The 14,889-nt window shown below is 42.7% G+C and overlaps 1 protein-coding gene across 2 annotated transcripts in view; it reads left to right on the forward strand.

Annotated features, from left to right (window-relative positions):
* The first annotated feature begins 12,844 nt into the window (after positions 1-12,844).
* Positions 12,845-14,889, forward strand: part of AFF1 (ALF transcription elongation factor 1) — a 214,675-nt gene continuing 212,630 nt past the window's right edge. For both annotated transcript variants that reach the window (XM_060114316.1, XM_060114326.1), the window contains exon 1: positions 12,845-12,908. The gene's annotated coding sequence lies outside the window, so the exon portion shown is untranslated. The remainder of the gene's footprint in view (positions 12,909-14,889) is intronic.

Consider the following 14,889-nt stretch of genomic DNA (forward strand, 5'->3'; position numbering starts at 1 on the left):
AATCCTCCCCTAGAACCTTCAGAGACAGAGCACGGCCCTGCTGGCACTCTGATTTCAGACTCCTAGCCTCCAGAACTATGAGACAATAAACTTCTGTTGTTCTAAGACACCTGATTTGTGGTCATTTGTTTTGGAAGCCCTAGGAAACTAAAATATCTGCTTTGTCTGATGTGAGAAGACAGATGTATGTACACTAGTTCATGTGTGGTTGTTAACAGTTTGGTTGGATGGTTAGGGAAGGGAGCAGATTGAAAGGTGGACGACAAAGACATACAGAGAAGAGGAATGTCCATGATCTTGGAAAGGACACAGACTGTAAAGATATTTGAATGCTCCCCAAAGGGGATTCACTGCAGAGGAGGCTCTTAATAATCAAGTGGAAACGATGGGCTCTGTGGATGTCAAACAACCTCTTTCTCCAGACACCCAGTGATGGGCCCGTGAACAAAATGGTCATGTCAGAGATGGAGGCTAGCCATGGACTCTACAACACAGACTTCTCCTTACCAAGGCGGACTTGGCTAATGCTGTTGCTGAGTGCCTTATCTGCCAACAGCAGAGACCAGCACTGGCCCTTCCTGATAAGGTACCATTTCTCAGGGTGATGAGCAGCCACCTAGTAGCAGGCTGATTACATTGGAACTTTTCCATTGTTGAGAGGGTGGAAAAATCTTCCTCATTAGAATAGACACATATTCTGAGTGTAGATGCCTTCTCCACTCATAATAATTCTGCCAGGACCTCTTATCAATAGACTCACAGAATGCCTTATCCACCATTGTGGTATTCCCCACAGCATTGCTTCTGATCAAGAAACTCATCTCACAGCAATAGAAATGCAGCAGTGAACTTATACCTATGGAATTAACTGGTCTTACCATATACTCCATCGTCTAGAAGTGGCTGCTCTACCTTAAAAGTAGAATTGCTTACTGAAAACTAAGTTATGGTGCCAGTTATGAGACAACAACTTTAAAGAAAGGGTTCTGTCTTGCAAGATGCTGTATAAGCTTTGAATCAGAGATCAATATGTAGTAGTATCACCTCCACATCCCAGAACACATGGGTTCAGGAATCAAGAGGTGTAAGTAGGATTGGCTTCTCTCACTATTGTATCAAATAACCCACTCACAAATTTTTGCTTCCCATCCTGGCAACTCTGAGATTTGCTGCTTTAAAGGTCTTTGTTCCCAAAGGAGAAATGCTTCCACCAGGGAACACAATAGTGCATGCACTGAAGTGGAAGATGAGGCTGCCAGCTGGCCATCTTGAACTTATTATGTCACAAAGTAACAGGCAGTAAAAGGGGTCTCTGTCCTGCTGCAGTTATTGATCCCAGCTACCAAGGGGAAACTTAGATTGCCGTCAACCACTGAGTACAAACAGGACTATATCTGGAACCCAGGGCATTTCCTGGGGTATCTCTTAATACTTCCATGCCCAATAGTAAGCATTAATTAAGGAAATGTAACCAAAAAGAGGCAGGAATTTCAAAGACTGATATGCTTCAAGAATGAAGGTTAGGTCACTCTACTAGGAAACTGACCAGCTAAGCTTCTAGCTGAGAGCAAAGGAAATATGAAATAGGTAATGAAAGAAGGGGGTCATAAATATCAACTATAGCTCATGACCCATTACAAAAACAAGGACTATAGTAGCTTTGCGAATTTCCTCTTTGCTTGTATGTGTTTATTTGTAAATATTAAATATTTTCTTCTTTTTCCCATTATTTCACATACAAGTTGTTAGTGGCTAACTTTACAATTTAGTCTTTAGGTAATAGAATATTTAGCAGAACTGTGAGTGAATTTGAGAAGCAATTAATATAGCCGATGTTAAAGTATAATTTTTAATTTTAAAAATTGTGGTAAAATATGCATAACACAAAATTTACCATTTTAACCATTTAAAAACATACAGTTCAGTGGCATTAAGCATGCACATTTTTTGTGCAACCATCACCACTATCCATCTGCAGAACTTTTTCATCTTCTCCACTGATACTTGGTACCAGTTAAATAATAACTCCCCATGCCCTACTTCCCCCAGGTGTGGCAAACACGATTCTACTTTCTATCTTGATGAACTTGACTACTCTAGGACCGGCTTATTTAAGATATAATTTTTTTGAAAGTTAAGATCATAACTCTCATACAAATATAAAATGAATATGTGTCAGAGGTTTTACTTCATTAATTAATGAGGAAACCAGTAAAATGTTACAACTAGATCAAAGGAGAACTCAATCACACATATATAGGCAACTAGGAATGCTAGAATGAGTTTACAAAAAGATACAAAATGGTCTAACCATAGGAAAATAATCAATTGTATTTCACTGGACACAATTCATTTCCATTTCTACAGGCTAAAATTGTTTGCATTAGTATTCATTTTCTACAACTTACAGAACTGTAAAACAGTCCAAAAACAATGGAAGGAAAAGATAACCAGGAAGTGTGCTCAAGGCATACTATACACATAGAACATGGATGAATATTGACAATATAGCACTGAGAGGGGAAAAACTGGGGGAGGACTGTGCCAGGTATCTATGTCTTGTTTGTCAGCTCCAGTGCCACCTAGAACTGGACCCTCTGAACATTCTCATTTGCCAGCTGGTACGATGTTAGGCCTTATCAGCAGAGGGCACTGGAGGGACACTGCAAGGCAGAGCAGAGAAGGTGGCTTTCCTTCCTGGATCTTCCGGTTTCTGTGACGTCTCCTGTGGAGACCCAGTGGCACTCACTCTCCAGCAAATTTCATCGCCACCCTAATGGACGCCTTCCAGCTGGCCACCTCTGGCCTGCAGGCTGCACCCCAGCTCAGAGCTGCAGCTCTCCAGTGAAATTCTGTCATCTAGTGAGCTCCTTGCCCTCTCCAAGGAGGTCTGAATCACAGCCTTGGGGATGGGGCCTCTTCCAAGTTTGTTCCTCCCTTGGGTATTCTTCCTTAACTTTAGTGGTAGTGGTGCTGCTTACATTTGCTACTCTATAGTTGTCTGTTACATCTCTCAATAGTTTTATTAACTTTGTTAAAAGTTGAACCACCTTCTGTTAGATCATAACTATTACATTAAATGTTCCCTGATAAATTACTGATGTGGTTTCTGTGTCCTGACCGATACAACCATAACCTTAGTTATTTTCTCCTTATTTATTTCTTAAACATGTCACAACCAAATTATTACCGTAACAAAAGAAATATATATTAGCATATGGTCTCCTGTCCCTTTCACCTTCTCCCAAAGCGTCCATCATATTAATAATATCCAGAATTTTAGTTTTGCACTGTAGTGGATATATTTTCTCTTTCTCTTTCCTTTGACCCTAGTTGCTTTTTCTTTTTTAAGTTTACAAAAAGTTTACTTAAGTATATAGTATTCTTACTTCTGATATCTTGTAAAACACATCAAGATCCACCCCACCACCCCACCCCCACCCAGGGAGTTCAGAAAGGAATTTTTTCTTATTATTATTTCTGTACTTCCTCAAATATATTTTCAATGTGGGTCTTTGTGTGGTATATTTTCTGAGAACTTGTATGCCTGGGGCTGAGTATCACTTTTCCTATGCTTTTATTTCTGAATGACACTTTGGCTGAATACAACATTCTAGGCTCAAGTTTTTTTCAGTATTTAGTATATATTACCCCTTTGTCTTCCTGCAGCCAGGGTGCTGTTGAGAGGTCTAATATCAATATGATTCTTGTTCCTTTGTAGATCACATGCCTTCTCTTTCTAGAAAGTTTCAAAGCTTTCTCTTTATGTCTTGGTCTGGTTTTTCCTTATCTCTTCTCTTTGGCACTTTATGATCTGAAAGCATTCATCTTTCATTAGTTATGAGAAATTTTATTTTTTCTTCAAATATATCACCCTCTTCTGTATTCTTTTTAATTTTGTCATTTGAAACTCCTCTTACATAGATGCTGGCACTTGTACTTCTTTGCTCCACATCCCTTCTCTATTTTTTATTCATTATCATTTCCTGCTAGCTTTCCCATTTGATTTGATGTGAGTTTCTAGAGGAGAGGTCAGTAAACTACAGCCCATAGACCAAATCCAGCTTGCTACCTGTTTTTGTAAATAAAGTTTTATTGGTATAGCCATACTCATTTATGTACTATCCTTTGTGCTACAATGGCAGAGGCAGAGTTCAGTAGTTGCAAAGGAGATCATGTGACCCACAAAGCTTAAAATATTTACCATCTGGGGGCTTTCCTGGTGGCTAAGTGGTTAAGAATCCACCTGCCAGTGCAGGGGACATGGGTTTGAGCTGTGGTCCGGGAAGATCCCACATGCTGCGGAGCAACTAAGCCCGTGCACCACAACTACTGAGCCTGTGTTCTAGAGCCCGCGAGCCACAACTACTGAGCCTTCATGCCACAACTACTGAAGCCCGCATGCCTAGAGCCCGGGCTGCACAACAAGAGAAGCCACCGCAATGAGAAGCCCATGCACCGCAACGAAGAGTAGCCCCTGCTCTCCACAACTAGAGAAAACCTGCGTGCAGCAACAAAGACCCAACGCAGCCAAATATAAATAAATAAATTAATTAATTTAAAAAAATATATTACCATCTGGCCCCTTGCAGAAAACGTTTGCCAGCACCTATTCTAGAGGGTAGGAATAATTTTGTTCTTCTTTCTATCCTGAAGACCTAGAATGTAACTTGCCCAGGTTTGTTGAATGAATGAATAGATGAATAACCCTTGAAGGGCAGATATTTCAAAAGGTAGAACAGAGAGAGGTTATTTCAAAAGGTAGAAATAGAGCATTCTCGCTAAAGGGAACAGAAACAGTATATGCAAAGACAAAGAAGTGAAAATCAGGGGTAGATTTTCGGTAGAGCAAAATATTTAACAAAAGTGAGGCCAAAAAGACTGATTTAAGAACTATTCTAGGGAGTCTTGAGTCTAGAATGGGGAGTTGGTGCTTACTTCTCTTTGCAGTTGCCAGATATGTCACATGACCAGAGATATGCTTAAAGAGGACTCATGTGGCAGCACTGTGGAGAACACATTAGAGAGAGAGGAGGGAGGAGAGATGGAGAACGGTTCAGAGGCCACTGTAACAGTGAAATGAAAAGGAGCTGACTCAATATGGTGATGATGGTAAATTCGGAGACACAAGGCAGCTTGTTAGAAAGGGATATACTTCAGAGTCACAGACTTGCTCTACGTTGTTGAGCCCCACAATATCCTAAACTGTGAGTTATCAGGCAAGTTGTTCAGTCTTTCTGAGTTCCTTCATCTGTAAAGCATGGTGATTCAGTAAGATGCATTTAGGAAAATAACCCTCCTGCCAGGTGGTAATTCAATAGAGAGAATTTAATAAGGGAACTAGTTAAAAGGTACAGGCTGAAGAGCGGTTAGGGCAAACAGGGGAAGGTGAGACTACCCAGGGATTAAGCAACTGCAGGAAGCAACTAACAGCCACACCCAAGGCTGGGACTAAGGGGAAGACATAGTATTCCTGGAGCCCAGGAGGCAGAGCCACTCGTCAGGGTCTGTGGGAGCTAGACTTAGGGAGGAGGTGCAGCCTCTGGGCCAGAGCCATTGCCCAGAGCAGAGAGAGAAGAGAAGCACCCTGGAGTCTCCTCTCTTCCTGCCTCCAGTCTCCTCCCCATGCCATCCATTGGCTCAATCCAGGCAAAAGCCTGTTGCCCAGCAAGAAGTCTGGAAAAGGTAGTTTCAAGAATCAACCCCTTGTGATTCACAGCACAGTAGAGGAAGAGCAGGGACTGGATTTGAGGCAAATGAGCAACTCACCAGCACACACAGGGTTACCGTGAACACCTCAGTTGAGGTTATGCACTGAACTACTACATAGTATACAATTAGTAAATGGTAAGTGTTATTCTTTTATTACCCTATCTTACATCTCTATCCTTGCTCTATACTCTGGGACTTGTGCATATTAGCTCCCTCTGCGCACACAGCACTCTGCCCTCCCCAGTCATACATCCCCCAACTCTGTCTTTCACCTAGACAGGTGCCTCTGTCTAGGCTCTGAGAGCATCCTTGTGCATGCCTGTACCATAGCACTAAGCAGGCTGTGTGACAATGATCTATTTATTCTTTGATCTCTCTGTATTAGTTTTCTATTGCTGCATAACAAATTACCACAAACTGAGCAGTCTAAAACAACACCCATTTATTACCTCACAGCTTCTGTAAGTCAGAAGGCCGGCATGTTTTACCGGGGTCACTGCTCGGGATCTTACCAGGCTGAAGTCAAGGTGTTGTCCAGGTGTATCTTCATTTGGAGTCTTAACTAGGGAAAGATCTGTTTCCAAGTTCCTTGGCAGAATTCATTTCCTTGCAGTTGTCTGACTGAGGTTCCTATTTTTTTTGCCAACTGGAGGCCAAAGACCACTTCCAATTCCCAGAGGCCTCTCTCAGGTCCTTGTTATATGGTCCTCTACACAAGATAGTAATTTGTTCCTTCAAGGCCAAAGGTGAGCATCTGCTGTAGCTTTGAATCTCTCTGACTTCCTCCTTCTTTGACCCCTACATCTTCTTTTTAAAAAAGGGCTCACCTGGTTAGATCAGACTCACCCACACTCAAAGAGAAGAAATTAAACAGCAAATATACACCAGGAGTGGAAATCTTCAGGGCCATCTTAGAATTCTGCCTTCGACACTCTCCTTCGAGATGTGAACCCTCCAAGGACAAGGAGAGTCTCATATTTGTCTTTATATCCCTGTAATTGATCAGAATTAGTACCTGACACTTAGTAGCTATTTAGTGAAATGGAGAAATGAAACAAAAACAAGAAGGGAACTTGTAGGGCAGGGAGATATATAAAAGGAAAGTTAAGTATGACTTGGTAAGTAATGGACTTTTTTTGTAATTAATAAACTTTAATTTCATCAAGGTAATAATGTCAGTTTTCTATAGTTTGTATTTGTGTGTGTTCATTTATTTTTATTTTTTATTTTTTAAATTTTATTTATCTATTTATTTATTTATTTTTGCCTGTGTTGGGTCTCGTTTCTGTGCGAGGGCTTTCTCTAGTTCTGGCAAGCAGGAGCCACTCTTCATCGCGGTGCACGGGCCTCTCACTATCGCGGCCTCTCTTGTTGCGGAGCACAGTCTCCAGACTCGCAGGCTCAGTAGTTGTGGCTCACGGGCCTAGTTTCTCTGTGGCATGTGGGATCCTCCCAGACTGGGACTCAAACCCATGTCCCCTGCATTAGCAGGCAGATTCTCAACCACTGCACCACCAGGAAAGCCCCATTTTTATTTTTTAATTGAAGTATAGTTGTATCACAATGTTGTATTAGTTTCAGGTATACAGCAAAGTGATTCACTTATATATGTATATGTTCTTTTTCAGTTTCTTTTCCAGTATAGGTTATTACAAGATATTGAATATGGTTCCCTGTGCTATTCCTTGTTGTTTATCTATTTTGTATATAGTCGTGTGTATCTGTTAATCCCAAACTCCTAATTTATCCTCCCTCCTCCCCTTTCCCCTTTGGTAACCATAAATTTGTTTTCTCTGTCTGTGAGTCTTTCTGTTTTGTAAATAAGTCCATTTGTATCAGTTTTTCAGATTCTACATATAAGTGATATCATATGATATTTGTCTTTCTCTGTCTGACTTCACTTAGTATGATAATCTCTAGGTCCATCCATGTTGCTGCAAGTGGCATTATTTCATTCTTTTTAATGGCTGAATAATATTCCAGTGTGTGTGTGTGTGTGTGTGTGTGTGTGTGTGTGTGTGTGTGTGTGTGTGTGTGTACCACATCCTCTTTATCCATTCCTCTGTCAATGAACATTTAGGTTGTTTCCATGTCCTGGCTATTGTGAGTAGTGCTGCTATGAACACTGGGATGCATGTATCTTTTTGAGTTAGACCTTTTGTTTTTTCCAGATATGTGCCCAGGAGTGGAATTGCTGGATCAAATGGTAACTGTATCTTTAGTTATTTAAGGAAACTCTATACTGTTCTCCATAGTGGCCACACCAATTTACATTCCCACCAATAGTGTAGGAGGGTTCCCTTGGTAATGGACATTTGAACCTGAATCCTGGGTCTATAACGGTACCAGCAACAAAAGTTGGAGACCAAACAGGAGGAATTGGGTTGGGTGGGTTGCGAAAGGATGCGTGGACAGAGTGAAAAACCATGAGCTTCATACTAGATGTGCTGAGTATGTTTTGCCGATGGGACAACCCTGTGAAAATTTCCTGCAAACAAATGAGGGTGATAGTTTGGAACTTAGAAGAGAGATATAGATTGAGGTGAACCATAGTATTGAGTATTACGTTCTTAAAGTTGTGCCATAGTCTTTAGGGTGCTTTTACCCACCCCCCCATCTCGCTCCCACTAGGAGCTCACCACCCAGTGATGCCCAACTGGGGCACCATAACTTGGTTCTTGTATTCTGGCTCTGTCTGTTATTTCTTTCCCTTTTTCATTTTCCAAATATTTGGTTTTCCCATAATCTCTCAGCTTACTTATCCACTTCCTATTTAACCCTCCAGATGTAACCGTCAGATTGAAAACCCATTGCGAACTCCCTCAGGCTTGCTGATGTAAATTTAACTGTAACAGACATTGTTGGGACATTTATACTAATCTAATTCTGATAGTGGTAAGAACATGACCTTGAGCCATAGAAAAGCTGAGTTCAAATACTGTCTCTGCTATTTATTTGCTGTATAATCATGATAGAGATGAATAACCTCTCTGAGTTTACTTCTTCTTTATACATGAACTAGAACTATACACATGTTTGCAAGGGGACTAAAAAAAACTATGTGTGTGAAATGTCTGGTAAATTGTAGAAATTTACTTAAATCCCTACATTTATTTCTTCAGAGAAAAATATGGATCTGTGCTCATATTCTTTTTCTCCAGATTCATTGGCATTTTCCAAATTACAATTTTAAATACTAAATTAATTTAACAATACTATCACGTGACTCAAAAATATTCATAATCCCACTGGGATTGGGAAATATTGTGTAGTAGCAATAGGTAAAAACTCACACTCTGGGGCTTCCCTGGTGGCGCAGCACAGTGGTTAAGAATCCGCCTGCCAATGCAGGGAACACGGGTTTGAGCCCTGGTCCGGGAAGATGCCACGTGCGGTAGAGCAGCTAAGCCCGTCCACCGCAACTGACCCCGTCCACCACAACTACTGAGGCTGCGCTCTAGAGCCAGCAAGCCACAACTACTGAAGCCCACGCACCTAGAGCCCGTGCTCTGCAACGAGAAGCCACTGCAATGAGAAGCCCACGCACCACAACAAAGAGTAGCCGCCACTCACTGCAACTAAAGAAAGCCCACGAGCAGCAGTGTAGACCCAAGGCAGCCAAAAATAAATAAATAAATTTATTAAAACCACACACACACAAATATAAAACTCATATGTACTTGTTAGAAAAAATGAGGTAAGGAAAAAAAAAGTGAGGTCTGGTCACTAGGAACCATGTTTTACACAAAGTGTTCAAGATAAAATACAGTTATTTTAATTACAATAATTGTACACTTAGTTCTTCTTGAAGCAAAAGACAGCAGGTTTACATCTGCATACCTGCCTCCCAGGGAGAGATGTAAAGCTGGGAATTTCTATATCTGCCTACAATCTATGCCCAGCTCTCAGTACACTTTCTTCCATGGCCTCGGGGATTATGACTACAGCCTTACTGTCTCCTATTCATTTTCATTTTCGTATGGCAACCACAGTAGTCTTTCTAAAATGCAACCTGATCAAATCAATCTCCTACCCTCTGTGCTTAGGATGAAAAGAAGACTCCCTAGGTTGGCATGTCGGGCCTTTCACCATCAGTTTGCCATTGACCTTTCCTATATTTCTCATCACTGCCCCTCAAAATCTTTGCCCGGTGGTCCTCCTCCTCCTCCTCCTCCTTTGTGTTCTTTTTTGGAAACTGGCTGTATCTCTACTGCCCTTTACCTGGCTTAGGCCAACCCTTCCTCCTTCCTCCTCACTGTCACCACTCCTCATCTATACCACCTTTCCCCCCACTCTTGGCTGGTTGGTTGGTGGTAGCTGTTGTTGTTATCATCAACAGGTGTATGTTCAGGTTAGGACTTGGTTAGGATTTATTTGCCAGTTTGGTTAGGATTTTTTTACACTTTGAAGAAATTCATTCCCTTTGATATATACATGCAGTAATTTTGGAGTAACATAATTTAAACAGCTGGTTTAAAATACTCAGGTCTTGCTGACTGCAGAGTTTAGGAATTCTCCAGTCTGCCCAAGCAAGCAGCCTCGGGGTTGAGATGCAGGCACATTTCCTCCCAGTCTCAACCTTAACATGTGTTCCTGCCCCCTTGTACAGTTCAGGAGCTCTGAGAATACCACCTATGAGCTTCTGTGAGTCCCTGGGGGTTCACTTGTTTGCCTTCAAAATTTAAGTAGAATCATGACTGAAAATTGTCAGGTAACATCTCAGGAGTCCTTACATGAAGAGGTAGCTGATAAAGTACCATAGTTGTATTAAAAAAGGAAAACAATTTTTTTCAGTTCTGTTGTAAAAAAGATCACTGATGTCAGAGAAATGCTTCACCTTAGCAGAAACATAATCAGAAATAAAAGTGACTAGGTTGTCAAGATGAAGAAAGTGCTAGAATTTCATTGAGTTAGCTAAAAAATGTAACTAAAGAATTCCTATAATGAAGAAGATAAAGTGTAGCTAATAAAGTGAAGTATCTGCATCTCTCCTGCATAATTACTTTCTTTGATGTCATAAGTTTTTTAAAAATTTGGATATGGTATAATCACTATTTAAAATAGCCTGATTGTTAACTGTTTATACAATGTGACCTGGAGAAAAGGCAGAAAAGCAACTTAAAAAAAAAAAAACTCACTAGAATGACTAACTGCTTTTTCTTTATTTATTATGAGAAAATTAGTTTTTATTTAAGTGTTTTAAAATAACCTATTTCCATTTCCAGAAATTAATCAATGGAAGCATGCATTGGAATTGTTTATTTACTTGCTTGTATCTGCAAGGCACTGGAATCTCATGAAAACAGGTGCACTGTCTTTGTCACTGATATGGCCCATCACCTAGCACATTGCCTTAAAAATATTCCTATAAATGAAATGAACTATTCCCTGAACCAAAGCTACGTCATCTTCAACAAAAAATTTTTGCAAAATTACATCCCTCAGCTCCAAAAGCAGTAAAATAATATTATCAAACTTGCACTGTCAACATCATTTACTAAATTGACTACAGTTTGAAGGTATTAGGAGGTGTTATGGGATTAGGAACACAACAAAGGAAAAAGTTTAGATTGGTAAAAACCTTCAGATTATAAATTATGACCAGGCTTATATATATTTTACAATGAAATATATTAATTCCATTACAAAAAGGTTAAAATATTTGTTATGATTAAAATAGATATCAATCTCTGTTAGAAACATTTAAGAAGTGCACAAACTCTCATCTGTCAGGAGTGACTGCTGTCCCACCCTGCCCAGGGAAGACCTCCAAAGCTTTCATCTAGAGGCACACTAGATCTCATCAGGGGTACCTTAATTATTTTAGCTGTTAAGGTAAATCAAATCAATATCATCATGGGAGCATAGGGAGTAGGGAGAAGAGTTATATTTTGGAAGGCAGTCCATGGGAAGTTAAGTCAAGCAGCCCAGAGTTTAATTTGGAAATGCAAGTATCTATCACTTAGGTTTTCAAATACTGTTCATGTGGACAATGAGGGACATGAGGGACAAAGCAACAACAACAACAAAGGAGGGGAGAACAGAGAGGGCACGGAAGGGGGATATTTTCATACATTATATTAATTTACATTTACATTATATTGCATATGAATAAGATGATTTTCTTCATCCAAATAATTTCACTCATTTAAACCATTAAGATATTGGAAAGAAGGCTGTCTGGGCCATTCGATACAATCTTCCTGCATCTCTTTCAGGGAGGAAGGTCAGATGATGCAAAGAACTCAGTGTGATGTTTTCCTTGGTATGTTCAAAAAAGGGATCCGGTAGCAACTAGACATAAGCTTTTGGATCTATTTGACAAAGCCCCAATACCCAGTAGAATTTTCTGGGGTTGGGCTGCTGAAGGGCAAGAACCGGGAGGCTGGATTCGGGAGACCTGGTTTCTCGTGCCACTTTTGAGCTTGTGACATTGGGCACAATACTTATTTTCAGCTCTTCGGTTTCATTATTTGGGAAACGGCAGCAATAATGTGTCTGTTTTATAAGGCTGTTACGAAGATGAGACGGGCCTGTGTGTGAAAAGCCCTTTATAAACCGTAAAACGCTCTCCAGATGTTAGTTATTATCTCCTCTAAAGGATACAGAATCTGTTTCAATTGTGTAAGAGACTGCAAAAAGAGTCCTTGACACTTTAGTCAGAACTTGACCCTAAGCTTAATCCTGCTGTAAAGCGAAAGGGTACTTGTGTCCCACACCAGCCGCGGGGAGGGTCACCCATGCTGCCGGTGCGGTCACTGCAGTATTCCATCCTGAGAGGCTGCTCGCCCTAGATCCTCCCACTGGTCCCGGGGGGGAGGGCCGAGCAGTTCCTCTCCATCTGGGTGGCGCCAGCTAGAGGGCGTGGGCCGGGCGGGGCCGGGGAGAGCGGCGGGGCGTGACCTCCTGGGGGGGCGTGGCCTCGCCTCCTGGGCGTTCCTGGGCCGCCGGCTCACAGAGGTTGCCAGCTAGCGAGCGGGCGAGCGCGCGGCTCCTGCGCACTCGGCCGCCGCCTGCGCGCGTCGTTGGCACAGCTGCGTTCTCGCCTCCGCGGCTGGGAGCCGGGTCCAGCGCTAAACGCCGCCGAGCGCCCTGCGCTCCCCACACCTGCGCGCCTTCCCCACGGCAACAGGTCAGGGGCGGGCGGAGGCGGCGAGGGCGCACGACCCGAGACTGGAGGACTAAAGGTCTGGAAGGTAAGCGGAACCCTGCGCCCCCCGGGCTGGGGGTCATCCTGGCCTGAACGCCGCGGTCGCTGACTTCTGGGAAGCCCAGGCTCTGCCGCCTCGCTGCCGGCTTCCCAGCACGCTGGCTCAAGTCGCTGGCGTTCCCGCTTTTCCAGTGGGAACCTTAGGGGAGAACGGGCGAAGGAGACGCAGAGCTCGCACCGCCCTTACAAATCCCGGCAGGTTGCGTCTAGAAAAACTGGGGAGGGGAACACAGGAAGGGACCCATCCTCCTCCCCAAAATCAAACGTTGGCCCGTGCGCCCCGCGTCTTGCGGAAAGATGTTCGGATTTTGGAGCCTGGTCCCTGGGTTGCGTAATAGAAGAGTCCCAGAAGTTTCTCAGGGGGAGTAAAAGCGGGGCTTTTCTCTCCTCCATTACGAGTTCCCATCCCTCCCGTCATAGTCACCCCTCCCCCCTACGTCTAGTAGAGACAGATTGGTGGTTCCAATCTCATCAAATTGTGATTGAGGTGGAAGCGTGCGTCGGTGGTCCGCAGACTCTAGAGAGGGAGGAGAAAAGTTGGAGGCACCTTCTGAGGCTTGCTCCTGGCACACAGGGAGACGGCGTCTGCAGAACATGGTACTGGTTAATTTCCCTTGCCGATAATTTTTTCTTGATGTTTGATCCTCCAACTGCCGCACGCTAGCCCTCCGACTTTGCGAGCGCCGGGGTCGGCGAATTAGGAAGGAGAGGAATTGGAGGGTTATAGGAATCATACTTTCCTATAATGTGTTGGGAGTATCGTTAATGAAGCTGCGAGGGACCTTCAAGGGTCTTGATATTTTCCTCCTAGGTTAGTCTTATAGGAGTTTACACACACAGACCCCGTATCGTTGTGCAAATTGTCCCAGGAAGACCCTTGGCTTTGGAGGTGGAGGTGTGTCCGAATCTTTCGGGAGCTCATCTCTGTTGGGAGGTGAAGTGGGGGTGGGGAAGGCCTTACAGACGAAGTTTTGTTTTTTTAAGGGTGGGATGGGGTAATCTTAACCCTCTTGGTGTATGTTGGAGGCGGGGATGGGGATGGGGGATGAGGGATGACATACCATCAAGAAACCAGACAGATTTAAAACTTTAAAGGCGAAACCGTACATTAAGGCGAAGACCCAGTGTTCCCTGAGACGGTTGGAAGGTGAGAAGAGCTCAGTAATTGAGGCACAGAAACCTCAGGCAAGGGACCGGCCTGAGAATTTGGAGGATTTTGCTTGTGCAAGATAATTTCAGAGCAAGGTCATGCAGAGGTGGTAGAAGGAACGGGCGGTGGTGGGACACCCCTCCCGGACCAACGTGTTGTCAGACTCCGCGAGGGCATAGAAGTCACGAAAAAGAAAGACCTTTGGACTCGGGAGTCTACTTCTGCTTAGAGGCTTAAGAATACCTAGGCATGCCCTGTTTCGATGTTTACTTCCTCTGTCTAATGTATTTCCTTAGCTTGCCTTTCATCTTTAGTGGCGAGGGTTCCTTGAGTGGATATTCTGGAAATAAATTCACAGGAGAGTTGAAAATTCTGGATGGTTTGCCTGCTTTCATTTAAAAGTGGTGTCTCTTGCCAGTGTCTGAAAGTATTTACTTTGAAGATAAATATGTAGAAGAGGAATGGAGAGAACTAAAGGATAACGACCCGCGAGAATGAAAGGAGACTAGGAGAGAAAGTAGAATAGATAAACTAGTACTTAAAAAACTAATTTGAATTCAGCTAATTTAGGAGAGGGAACAAAGGAAATGATTTGAGACAGATTTGGTCACTTTAAGACAAAGAGGTATTGAAGAGTGGGATACAAGGCTTTGAAAAAAAAATGAATTTAGATACTGGGGACTTCCTCCCCCCACCCCCGCTTCTTTTCTTTTTCTAAATAGAACTGACAGCGATGATGAGGCTAGGGATGTGGAACTTAAAGGTGTGTTACTGTGGACTCTTTGCTTCCCACTTGCAGGAAGAAAATGAACTGTTA

Source organism: Mesoplodon densirostris, chromosome 1 (assembly GCF_025265405.1).
Source record: "Mesoplodon densirostris isolate mMesDen1 chromosome 1, mMesDen1 primary haplotype, whole genome shotgun sequence".
In the NCBI taxonomy this organism is placed as follows: Eukaryota; Metazoa; Chordata; class Mammalia; order Artiodactyla; family Ziphiidae; genus Mesoplodon; species Mesoplodon densirostris.